Genomic DNA, 12,015 nt, shown 5'->3' on the forward strand with positions numbered 1-12,015 from the left:
CATAGGTTCTACACATTTGTTTTTTCCTCTTGCAAAAGCAGTAGGTTGATTCTGCACATTTCTTACATTCTGGACCCATTTATTGTTTGAAATCTTGGTGGGAGGAACTCTTGTCTTTTGAGAAAATCCATCAGGTTTTCCATCAATCACGACCACAGTCTTCATCTTCTGGTTGACGGGTTGTACCTCAGTATTGTTGACGCACTTGTTCAAAGGAGTTTGACCGTCCAACTTTTGTTTTTCCTCGGCTATTTTCCGCTTTAACTCGTTAGTTTCATTTTCTTTTTCAGCAATCTTCTTTCTCAACTCAGCTTTTTCTTTCTCTTCAACTTTGTACTTTTCAAACTCTTTTGCAGCTTCCTTGTCAAAAACAGCATTGCACTTTGGGCACATGGCGATGGTGCTGTCAGATTCTTTAATTCTCAACAAAAAATCTAAAAGATCCTCACCAGGACGAGGATAAACTGGCTTCTTTTCTTGCTCAAAGATCCTCAGGTCTTTATTTTCATCTTTAGCACTAACCATTGTGGCATCAACTTCTACCATGTTGACTGACAAATTGAATGGCTCAACATAATTTGAGTCAGCAGCAAATGGTTCAGTGTCCACCTTCATAGTAGTTTTATCCTCAAACTTCAATCTTCCCTCCTCAATTGCTTTTTGTATCAATTCCCTGAAACGGACGCAATTGTTAGTGGTATGCGAAAATACCTGATGAAACTTACAAAATTTCTTATTCTTTATTTCATCAGTTGTAGGCATCTTTTTTCCTTCAGGTAAAATAAGCTGCTTATCTTTTAATAAAACCTCAAATATTTGATCTGCCTTAGAAATATCAAAAGAATAAGTCTTATTTTCAACTTTAGAATAAGAAGAAACTTTTTCTTTTCCTTTAACAGGCTTCAAAGATTTTCATACATAAGGAGGACCTCCACGTAATTCGGCAATATAAATCTCTTTCTCATCTGAATCACTACTATCAGAAAAATAATCAACATATGCAACCTTTTTGAACCCTTTTTAAAATTTTCTTTTTCTTTTTTAATTTGTTCTATCTGTCTTACTCTCTCAGCTAATTGGGAAAGATCTAAAGTATGTTGATTAACAAGTTTCTTCCTAACTCCAAATTCTAACCCATTAGTAGCCATTTCGACAACTTCAGTTTCTGAAATTTGAGTGAAACACTTATTTCTCATGTTTCTAAATCGTGCCAAATAAGTGTCAATGGATTCTCTTTCTACACGCTTGACAGAGAATAAATCTGTAAGATTAACTTTCAATTCACCTCGGAAAAATTGATCATGAAAATTTCTTTCTAACTGCGCCCAAGAATGAATAGAATTTGGTCTCAAATTGGAGAACCATGTAAATGCATTTTTTGTTAAAGAAGAAGGAAAGTATCTCATCTTGAGATATTCATTAGAAGCCGCTTCCCCAATCACAACTAGAAAATTGATTAATACAGACAGATTTACAGACAGATTTAGTCTTTATTACAGACGGATTTTTGGTTACCGACGAAATTACTGACGGATTTTGTCCTTCTGTAAAAGCCTCGTCGGAAATTATTTACCGACGGATTTTTTTTCGTCGGAAACTTACCAACGGATTTTTACCAGTTACCGACGGATTTTCCCTCTGTAAATTCTCCATCCATTTCCCGCAAGCGACGAACTTTCCGACGAATTTTCCGTCTGTAATTACAGACGGATTTTCAGACGGATTTTCCGTCTGTAATTATAGACGGATTTTTCGACGGATTTTCCGTCTGTAATTATAGACGGATTTTCAGACGGATTTTTCGTCTGTAATTACAGACAGATTTTCCGACAGATTTTCCGTCTGCAATTTGAACTTTGGAAAATCATCTCACTCTGATTACAGACAGAAAATCCATCTGTAAATCCGTCAGTAAGGTAAAATAGAATTTTTTTTATTTTTCCATTGCAAAATAAATACTTTATGTTTGTTTTCTAAATTTACTCCATCAAACACTGTAAATTGAAAAAAGAAAGCCAAAAATCACATAAATAAACATAATATTCATTACATGATATCAATAAAATTGGATGTTATTTTTCAACATCATTGGCCAATATCTCACTGTCTTAATAAAAAGATACCTAAAAAAAATAAAATGAACATCCTAATGTTACATGAATATCACAAATTACACTTAGCACTTAAAAATAGAATAATCTAACATATTAATAGATAACTAAATTGCATCAGCAGCATCAAGCTTCACATTGAAAGTTAATCTTGATATCTCCTGACTGAAATAGAATCAAAACCCAAATTGGAATTGGAGTGAATTGGAATGCTTGAATAAAAATAAAGCATATATATTATTTAAAGCATTTTGCACTCCAGAAGTAGTCTCTTTTTGCATGAACAATTTTCTATAAAAGAATCAGTAAATAGAGAATCACATCTCTTCTTAGAAAGCAATAACCATGAGCTTCTTAAAGGAGGGTAAAGGAGGAACTGTAGTAAAATTTGAAGACATAATACCTCATAGTAGCTGAATGCAAGCTTACTAAGTAGTAGCATTATCCAAAATAAAGTATACCTGCCATAACAAAGTACAATCATATACTTTAATACCAAAATATACGAAGAGCTAAACGAAAACTCTCAATTGAACCATTATCAAATAGTGGTTGTATACTTTAATGCCCCATTATCACTGCCAACTTCACTTCTCTATATTAAATGTACACATGACAAATTTTGCTTCACTCATAAAGGTACCTCTAGAACAATTTATGCCAAAGAATCAAAACAGAGAAAAACAGAGATCAGAACAAAAATAAAATAATTAAAAAGTGGATTAATTAAGACTAGCAAATTTTAAGGCAAACCCTCTACTAGAATAAGCAAAAATGTGGATAAGACTAGCACATAGAGAACTTAATGACAACGAAGACTTCTTAATTCAACTTAAGCTTCACTAATTGTTAGTGTCAGTAAAAGTTGTGTTTCAGTGTCAGTAAAAGTTGAGAAAGCTTGATTGAACTCCTACAGATGGAAAGAAAGAATAAGAGATTGTGATTGGGGATGGAAAAGAAGAAAGTAAGAGAGAGAGAGAGTGTTAGAGTATTATTTTTATAAAAAAAAACTTCTAGCAGTGAAAAGATAATAAACATTGCATTGGTGTATTAACAAGGGAATGAAAATGGTGATGCAAAGAATTAGCATGAGTTTTGAGAAGATGAGAGCAAAAACACATAGATGAACATCCTGCTTAGTAAATGACATAAATAATACAAATATAAAGTTCATAAGAAAAAAAAAAGGTATATGAAGAAAGAAAGAATAGTTACCTCTGTTTTATACTTCCATAGGCATCAACAAACTGGAACTCTCTCAAGCACTCTTCCCTCATTTCCAATAAATTGGCTAGGCCTAATTTCCCATATGCAGCAGGCTCCTCCATCAACCTATTGAATTGGTGTGTTAGTTTATTGAAGAGAAGAAAACAAAAGCCAAGTACAGAATAAGCAAATAGATGCCAAATTTTCAATAATGATACCAAACCATCAAAACATAATAGGAATGTCAGTATTACCGTGCCAAGTGAGTAGAAAATGCTCGAGCAAATGCATCACCCCTTCATTTGGCATCATCTGTTCTGCCTTCACTTGCTACAGCCTATCATATTTTAATCGAGAACTTACAAGCATATACTGCCATGAAAGAAGTTTCACACAATTTGTTTTGAAAATTTACTTCAACCAAGATGGACAACACAATATACCCAAACAATAAAACAAATAAACCAAGGCTCTGATGCACCCCACTGTATGTTCTTCTCAAGAACAATAAGCATTTATATTATGTGGTCCAACCAATGGAAAGGAAAAATATGAAAGCTAAAGTATAAATGAGAATGCTTATCATTAACATTGCAATTAGTCAATAAATTCAGAGACACATACCAGAAAAAGTTTTTTATTGTGACGTATGTTTTATCCTTAATTGATCTGATCATCACTTCAATTGTCCCCTTCTTACCATATTTGCTACCACTCCTCCTTCAAAATTCTCTTTGTTTCTTCTCTTTGTTTCTTTAACTAGAGAAACTATTCCAATTTTTTAAATACTTTCTCACCTCTCCCTGGAATTAAGTTCATCACCTAAACATAATCTCAAGATAAAATTTTTCTATAATTCTTCCTCTATATAGTGCTTATTGAAGTGGAAGGAAACATCAAAAACACAAGAATGGATTCAGAATATACCATTAGGTTTCAGAATTTCTGTGGCATCATAGGCTGAAAGAGGTGTTCTAGTTACTTCAACCCTGGATCAAGGTAACATAATTCATTATTAAGAATGAAAATTCTATTATTTTTCTAAAGTATATTACTTTTTCTCCTTCATGTATTAATACCTTTATCATTTTAATGAACCAAAATGCTCATAAGATATACATATTTCCGTAGTAGATATGCTGCTGAATTCAGAAGAACAAATAAATACTGATAGCGCTATTTCTGCCTCATCAAGAGTGGAGTTTGGTTCCCCTGTTCAAGTAACTCCGATATTCAGATCTTTGGCACGTTGCATGTGTATCCTTACAGTTCTGAAGGCTGTCAATAACAAGATTCGAAAGAATGAAGGGAAAAAGAAGGGTTAGGCATAAACTAATGCTGGGAAATTTTTGAATGCCCTTTCCTCACCTGCAGCCAATAATAGAAGCTTTAATTTTGCATCTTATCTTTGCTTACTAATATAGTAACAGAGGGAAGAGCAGCAAGGGGAATTTACCATGTAAACTGCATACAAGATTACCAGAAGCTATGCAAGGATTTGATTATGGCTATTCATGGGCCTGGGCTTTCATAATTACTACTAGCACTCAAAAACACAAAAATGCTCGCCATGGTCGTCTTTTACCTGAAGGATACCATTAGTAACATTTAATAAAATTCCATAGAAATAAATTAATATTTAATGAATATGAACCATCTCCTATTGCTTACAGAAGTCCAAATCACGTTTTCAATCAAAGCCATTGTGGCTGCATAGAAGAGTTAGTAAAAATCCGGCGTCATAAATTTCAGAATAAGAATCCCTTTACACTTTCTTGATATATCATATCAAAGATCGGAGAAGGAAAAATTGAAATGTAATCACAGCATCCTATACTTCCCCTTTTCCTCCTACTCAACCAAGCAGACCCTTATTTCAAAAGTATCTGATTTCCACACTAAGCTAAAAACTAAGCAGAAAGAAAACTTTTTTGTAATCCTTAAAGTGTTAGAAACACCTAACACAATAGTAAATTCACATTAAAAGCACACACAAAATCCCTCTGATTCTCATTAGCAACATTACCATCAACACGCAACAAGCAACGTCATTCAAAATGGATAACGATAAGTCCAAGTTCGAGTTCAATTCAATATTCACATTGCAATTCCTTTAGCATAAACCTGTAAGAAAGCTACCAAAATATTAGGTTTTTGCATTGACTTGTCAAGTTCTTGTTTTCTCTTTTCATCATTATGCAGAAAATTGTGTTCCTCATCATCTTCTGTGACCCCCTCTTCTTCATCATCATCCTCATCATGATTATAGGCCATGCTATAAGGCAACATTCTATCAGGCTGCATAGACATCCAGATACAGAAGTCATAAAAGTTATATAAAGAATTTTGTTTTGACATTCTTTTAAAATTTTGAACAAAAGATTAAAAAATGATGAAGATAATCAATCTCTCGCCTCATAAAATACTAATGTAGCTACCTTACCTAATCAGAAAATATTTAGTGGTACAGTTCTTGATGTTATATATAATAAGATTCAATTATTCCCCTCTTCTCTTAACTTTAACCTGCAATAAACCACAACAATGAAAAAGTTGGCAGCTATTTATAACCTTTCGGCAACTAATTCTAAGATCTATGAACATAATATAATTTATTAATAAAATTTATATTGTAGGATCTACATCCTGGAGAAAATAGGACCCTTAAGGAAATTACCTGTGTATCATGTTCCACACAATGTGCATTGGTTATTAGTTTCCTACCTCCAATCATAAATGCACTGCAAAAAAGGTGGCTTGTAAGATTAAGAATGAATCCATTTTTACTATTCTACTGTTAAGGTTTTCAAAAGATAAAGAGGATAGTTTTATATGATTAATATAATTTATTTAAAATAAAGACCTTTCTTAATATGAAAATATGGCAGTTAAATATTATTAGTTATTAATTTTCGTTATTAGTTATTAGGTCAAACATGAACAATTGTTTGAAGAGAACGCATAATAGTGAACTAGAAAAAGCTGATATATGTTTGAATGAAAATGAATTCCAAATAGAAAGTAAAAGTTACCATGATTATGCCTTTGACATTCTCCTTTGTTAGTGTGATGCAATTCTGCAAATCATCATCAGATTCATTATTCAACTTATTTCATTAAAAATTACCGTACATATTTTTCCCAAAATTTCATACAAGTTGGCGCCAATCTGCTGAATTTTCTGCAGCAAGCAATTTAACAACTTTATATGCCAAATTTTGCATCAAAGCTTTTAACATTCCTAAAACCACAAGAGCTCAAATTTAAACAACCTGCCAAAATTAAAATGAACAAGGACACGAAAAATCAGCAAAGGCATCACAAGGTGTAAAGTAGTTTCTATTGGTAAGTATTAAGCAAATGAAAAATCAAACTCTTTCACGAATGAAAATAGCAAAGTACCTTTGAAAACAAATCTTCTACTTCTCTTTCACGAATATCACCAGGGAGGTTCCCAACGTAGACTATTCTGCTCCCACGCCTACTCATTTTCAATCTGCGGCAATAAAATAATCGAAAAATAAGGAACAACAATAAAACTGAAAGGTGATTAGAAGACCTAAAATTAAGCTAATTCAGCCAGCAATTTCAATTCTCAGCAGAATAAAAACAGAACATCGAAAGGGAGAGAATAAAGAGGAAAATAAAATTGTACAATTGAATTAGAGAGAGGATATAGAGACTGTTGGGGGTGGAGAAGGGTTGAAATGGGCGAAAGGGATTTTATTTTACCTCTGATGATGAGACGGAATTAGGGATCGGTAGGTTTGCAGTGGAAGGCCTCCAGGTTAGGGTTTTTCAATTTTGTTTGGAGGAAGGTGAAGCCACGATGCAGGAGAAAAAGCAGAGCGTTACGGGTTTCAGTCATGGAGGAAGGAGCAACGTTTGAAGGCTTACGACAGAGTGAGCACGACGGATGCTTTGAGACGAAGGGAGCGTCGATGGAGGGAGCGGCGAAGCAGGGGTTGGAAGCACGACGAAGTTCTGGGATTAGGGTTGGAGGCGCGATGAAGCTCTGGGGTTAGGGTTGGATGCGGTGGCGGAGGGAGCCCGTACGACGCAAGGGACGATGGAGAGGGATCTGTGACGCCAGCGGCAGAAGAAATTGGTGCGACGGAGAGAAGAAGCAACTCGGTGACGGAGAGAGGATTTGATATGGGTGGAGTGTAAATGGATCGAGTGGATAGAGATAAGATTAGTGTTATCTCAATATTTACCGACGGAATATTTAAATTACAGACGGATTTTCTGTCTGTAATAATTTAATAAAACGCATCGTTTTGTCTATTTAATTACAGACGGATTTTTCGTCTGTAACCATTTTTCACGGAAAAAAAATTAATTTTTTCGACGGAATTATCGACGGATTCTATTTTTCGTCTGTAATTTATGCTAATCCATTTTTTTTGTTTTCCGACAAAAAATCCCTCTGAAATTCCCTCTGTATTTCAGTGGGATAAAATCCGTCGGAAATATCCGTCTGTAATAACTAGTTTTCTAGTAGTGAATTTCAACAGTATATCGAGCAATATGCTCTACTGTAGACTCATTTTCTTCTCCAGAAAATTTTGTAAGGGATTTTGGAATTTTCTACCCCTTGGGAGCTCTGCTTGTTGGACACATTCAGAAAAAGCAGACACAAAATATGGCCTATTTAAGCAACCAACATTAAATCCTAAACGGTTTAAAACTTGTTCAACATTTCTTGCTAGATTATAATGCCCCCCTAAGTTATTTTGCCTAAGTCTTTCTAACATATCATCAGCATTTTGATCATGTCTAGGCATATGAACATCATAATTAGGAATTGCTCCACCGTTCTGATTGACATTATCAAATCTTAAACCCAAGTTGTTATTTTCTTCTAAATTTACCACAGTAGCAATCCTATTGACTTGCCTATTTAATTGTTCAATTCTAGTGTTTGTGTTTTCTAAAAGAGGATTTAAAACTGTCACCATTTGATGAGTTAACATGTTTACTAGATCATGGTGGCTTTCATCCATTTGTTGCCTAATATTTGCTAAAGATCCCACAGTTTGACTAGATTGATTAACAGGCATTGCTCTTGACATGTCAGGAAATACAGGTCTGAAATTTTCTACCTTAGTGACAGTGGACGTAGTAGAATTAGATGCACTGTTATTTCCTGTATTAATAGCATGTGAAAAATTTTGTTGTGATACATGTGAACCTGACACTCCAGAAACAGATACATTTGACATGCCATATGGATTTTGATAAAGAGGATTTTGAAAAGTTGAGTAGAGAGGCACATGCAATCCTTGTGTCACCATGGAGGGGACATACCCCGGTGGCAAGCCATATGGCAGCCACCCCATGGTATTTATGTGAGTTGCATTTAACCCTGTATGGGCATGGCCAACGCCATCATGCCTCACTGACATCAAGGTAGGCTCTGCATTTGAAATCACAGGAGAATTCTCGGATTCATTTCCTCTAATCTCATCACTAGAAGTAGAAGAAGATGCTACAGAAGTATTTGACATGTCAACTGACGCTGATTTCTTTAGCTCTGGACGCACGAATTTACCACTGTGCAACCACATGCAAATTCAAAACTCTTGATTTTTCTTTTGAAAATTACAATCTATTGACAATGTCCCACTGGGCGTGCCAATTTGTTTTACTCAAATTTTTGTTCCATTGTTAACAACAAATAAATCAACAATTTCGAGTTTTGTTTCACAATCTTAATTCAAGGAGCGGAAACGACTCCTTTTGTGGGTGTCTCAAAGTCTCAATTGTAGTTTCGAAAGTAAAATTAAAGATAAAAAGAGAAACATACAAGGTGCCGGAGGCAAAGTAAAATGCAGAAATTAAAACAAATAGGAAATTAAAAAGAAGATGAAAGAAGAAACATGAACGTAAAAGAGAAAAAGACGTAAAAGTAAAGAAATTTTATTAATAAAAACTGAAAAAAAGCAAAGTACAAGTGTTTGAGTTTAGAGGAATTACTTAGGATTCTCAATTTTATTCTGTGATGCCAAGGGGCTGAGAGCATTTTGGATTTCTAAGTGTTTTTCAAGAAGAACTGAACTGATTACAACGTGTTCTTAAAGCTCTATTTATAGACTAGCCTAATCTCAACAGGCAGTTACTCTTTGTACACCACTTGTAGGAAATTTAAATTTCTTGTAACCGTTTCCGTACTTCTTACTTAATGTTAATTTCAAAATTTAAATAAATAATCAACTATTAAATGATCTAATTTAATTTAAAATAAATATAAATATTATATATAAAAATATTATCAAATAACTACTTATTTATTTTTATAATTTTTTTATAAAAATAATATTTTGTCTAACACCGAGTAATAATAATTTTTTGCCTAACAGAGAGGGAATGAAAGCTAAACTGAACATCATTGAACGAGTAACGTGTTGCATGCGCTCATATTATACATGTATGTATGTGTATCAGTATATATATCAACAACTAACTAATATAGACTCTAGCATAATTAACCAAGCATACAATCCTATTTTAACTAATTTTGCATAACAGCCCACATACACATATGTATTCTTTGACTGCATTTAGAAAGGAGATTGAGACGGAAATTGAGAAACGAAAAATGGGCTATAAAAATTAGAAGATAAAAATTAAATTAAATTTTTATATTATATTTGATATAAAATATATACGACTGAATTATATTTTAGTATCATATTTGATTAAAGATAAATATAAAAATTTAAAAATAAATTTAAAATTTAAAAATTTAAATAAAAAGATTTATTTTAAAAAAAATATGTTATTAAAGTTTCAATTTTTATTCTTAAAACTTTTAGTTCTATATGTTTCTATTTTCTAAAAATATTGAATAGACTAAAATTTTATATTTTAAAACTAAAATTTTAGTTTTAATTTATAATTATCAAACACAATACCCAATTTCAAAAAATAAACGCAACCTTACATTTCAGCTACAAATTCAGAAGAATAGCTTTAAGGACGGCGCGAGTTTATTTTTAAACTTCTCAAACAATATAGATGATAAGAGTTTAGTTAGGATATTAGCTATTTGTTATGTAGAAGGTATGTGAGTGACACCATATTAAAGGAAACAATTATAAGAGGATATTTGTTTAAATTATTCAAATTCATAATATTTAACTAAATTTATTATCCAAATAATAATAAGAAGATAAAGGTGACTATGATCAAAATAAAGTAGTAGGGGCCTAGGGGGAAGAAATTGGCCGGCCGACCCGGATTATTTTGGCTAAAGATTATTAAACAATGTATGGTATGCATATTTATTTATAGTATGTATTATATTGTATCTCACTATTGCTCTAATTATTGGGCGAATTCTATGATATTTTTTATTATGATGATTAAATTGTCAAATTTATTTTTAAAAATAAATAATAAAATATTTAAAATAAAAATAAATATTTAAATTTATTAAATATTATTTATTTATTTATTTTTAATAAATTAAACATAATGTAATAGACATCATAGTATTTATTTCATTATTGTCTTCTTATATTTGTTTTTTACATACTCTTAGTTATGCTTCCATCGATATTCTTGTTGCACCTTGAAATTTCATCCACAGTCTAATGGCGAGGGGCAATATATAAAGTTTATATATAAGATAATGAGTAATAATGATGACAAGATCGCCGACGAGTTAGAACTTAAATAACATAATTTTTTTATATTTATTTTAAGATTATAAGTTTGAGTTTTTTAATCTTTAATAAAATAAATGATGATTAGATCCTGACCACATATATCTTCAATGTATAATCATTTATTGAAAATATTATTTTAAAAATTTTCAATTTATAATCATTCCTAATTATCCTAAACCTAATTTATTCACTACATCCATATAATTTTAATCTAAAAGTTATCTATTCTATTTTTACTGTCCATATTATTAGAAAGATAAAAAAATAGTTAAAACTTACGTTATTTAATATTTATTATTATAATAATTAACAAATACTAAATAAAATAAGTTCGGACTACTTTTTATTATTATTTCTTATTATCAAACATTTCCATGATGTATTGTGTATATAGTAGACATATAGAGAAGTGTTGGTCTTTTTTTTTTTAAATATTAAAAACGATTATGCTATTTGTACACTAAAATTAGTCATTACTAATATAAAATATATGTTAGAATATAAATAATACACATTGAAAATAAATTAAATCACAAATGTACTTATACACAAATATATTAATAAATAATTTTAATGTACAAATAATATTTTTATATTTAAAATTATACTAAAACTTAAACATTTTTATTTATACTTAGCATCTCAACTAATTTCATGTGTTACTATTTATTAATACACACATTTAATTTATGAAAGATAAATGCCTATAAATATATAATTATGCTATATGTAAAAAAATAAATTAATTACCAAATCAACTATTCGAATAATACAACATATATATGTTAAAAGAAAGTATACGTAGATAATGAGAATACTAAACAATGTAAATAATGATTATATTGAATATTTAATTTAATAGGTATGCAAATGATTATGTTCATTATTTTTAATTGGATAATTATTCTTTTTGACTTGGTTTATTCATGCACGGTTAATAATTAGTGGATATTTAATTTATTAGATATACAGATAATTATCATAATCTTATAATTTAGGGAATAATTTGATAGTGGAGTATTTTT

At 31.3% G+C, this 12,015-nt stretch overlaps 2 long non-coding RNA genes across 2 annotated transcripts; both read right to left on the bottom strand.

Annotated features, from left to right (window-relative positions):
• Window positions 1–2,191: 2,191 nt before the first annotated feature.
• Window positions 2,192–3,911, bottom strand: LOC112794896 (uncharacterized). The gene is made up of 4 exons (XR_003198898.3): window positions 3,572–3,911; window positions 3,327–3,443; window positions 2,515–2,572; window positions 2,192–2,276 (listed from the first exon to the last, which is right to left on the bottom strand). It is a non-coding gene; the product is annotated as an uncharacterized lncRNA (long non-coding RNA).
• A 2,453-nt stretch (window positions 3,912–6,364) lies between these two features.
• LOC112794889 (uncharacterized) lies at window positions 6,365–7,485 on the bottom strand. Its single transcript, XR_003198896.3, has 3 exons — window positions 7,050–7,485; window positions 6,720–6,813; window positions 6,365–6,498 (listed from the first exon to the last, which is right to left on the bottom strand). It is a non-coding gene; the product is annotated as an uncharacterized lncRNA (long non-coding RNA).
• Between the last annotated feature and the right edge of the window lie 4,530 nt (window positions 7,486–12,015).

The sequence above is a fragment of the Arachis hypogaea genome, chromosome 1 (assembly GCF_003086295.3).
Source record: "Arachis hypogaea cultivar Tifrunner chromosome 1, arahy.Tifrunner.gnm2.J5K5, whole genome shotgun sequence".
Classification (NCBI taxonomy): Eukaryota; Viridiplantae; Streptophyta; class Magnoliopsida; order Fabales; family Fabaceae; genus Arachis; species Arachis hypogaea.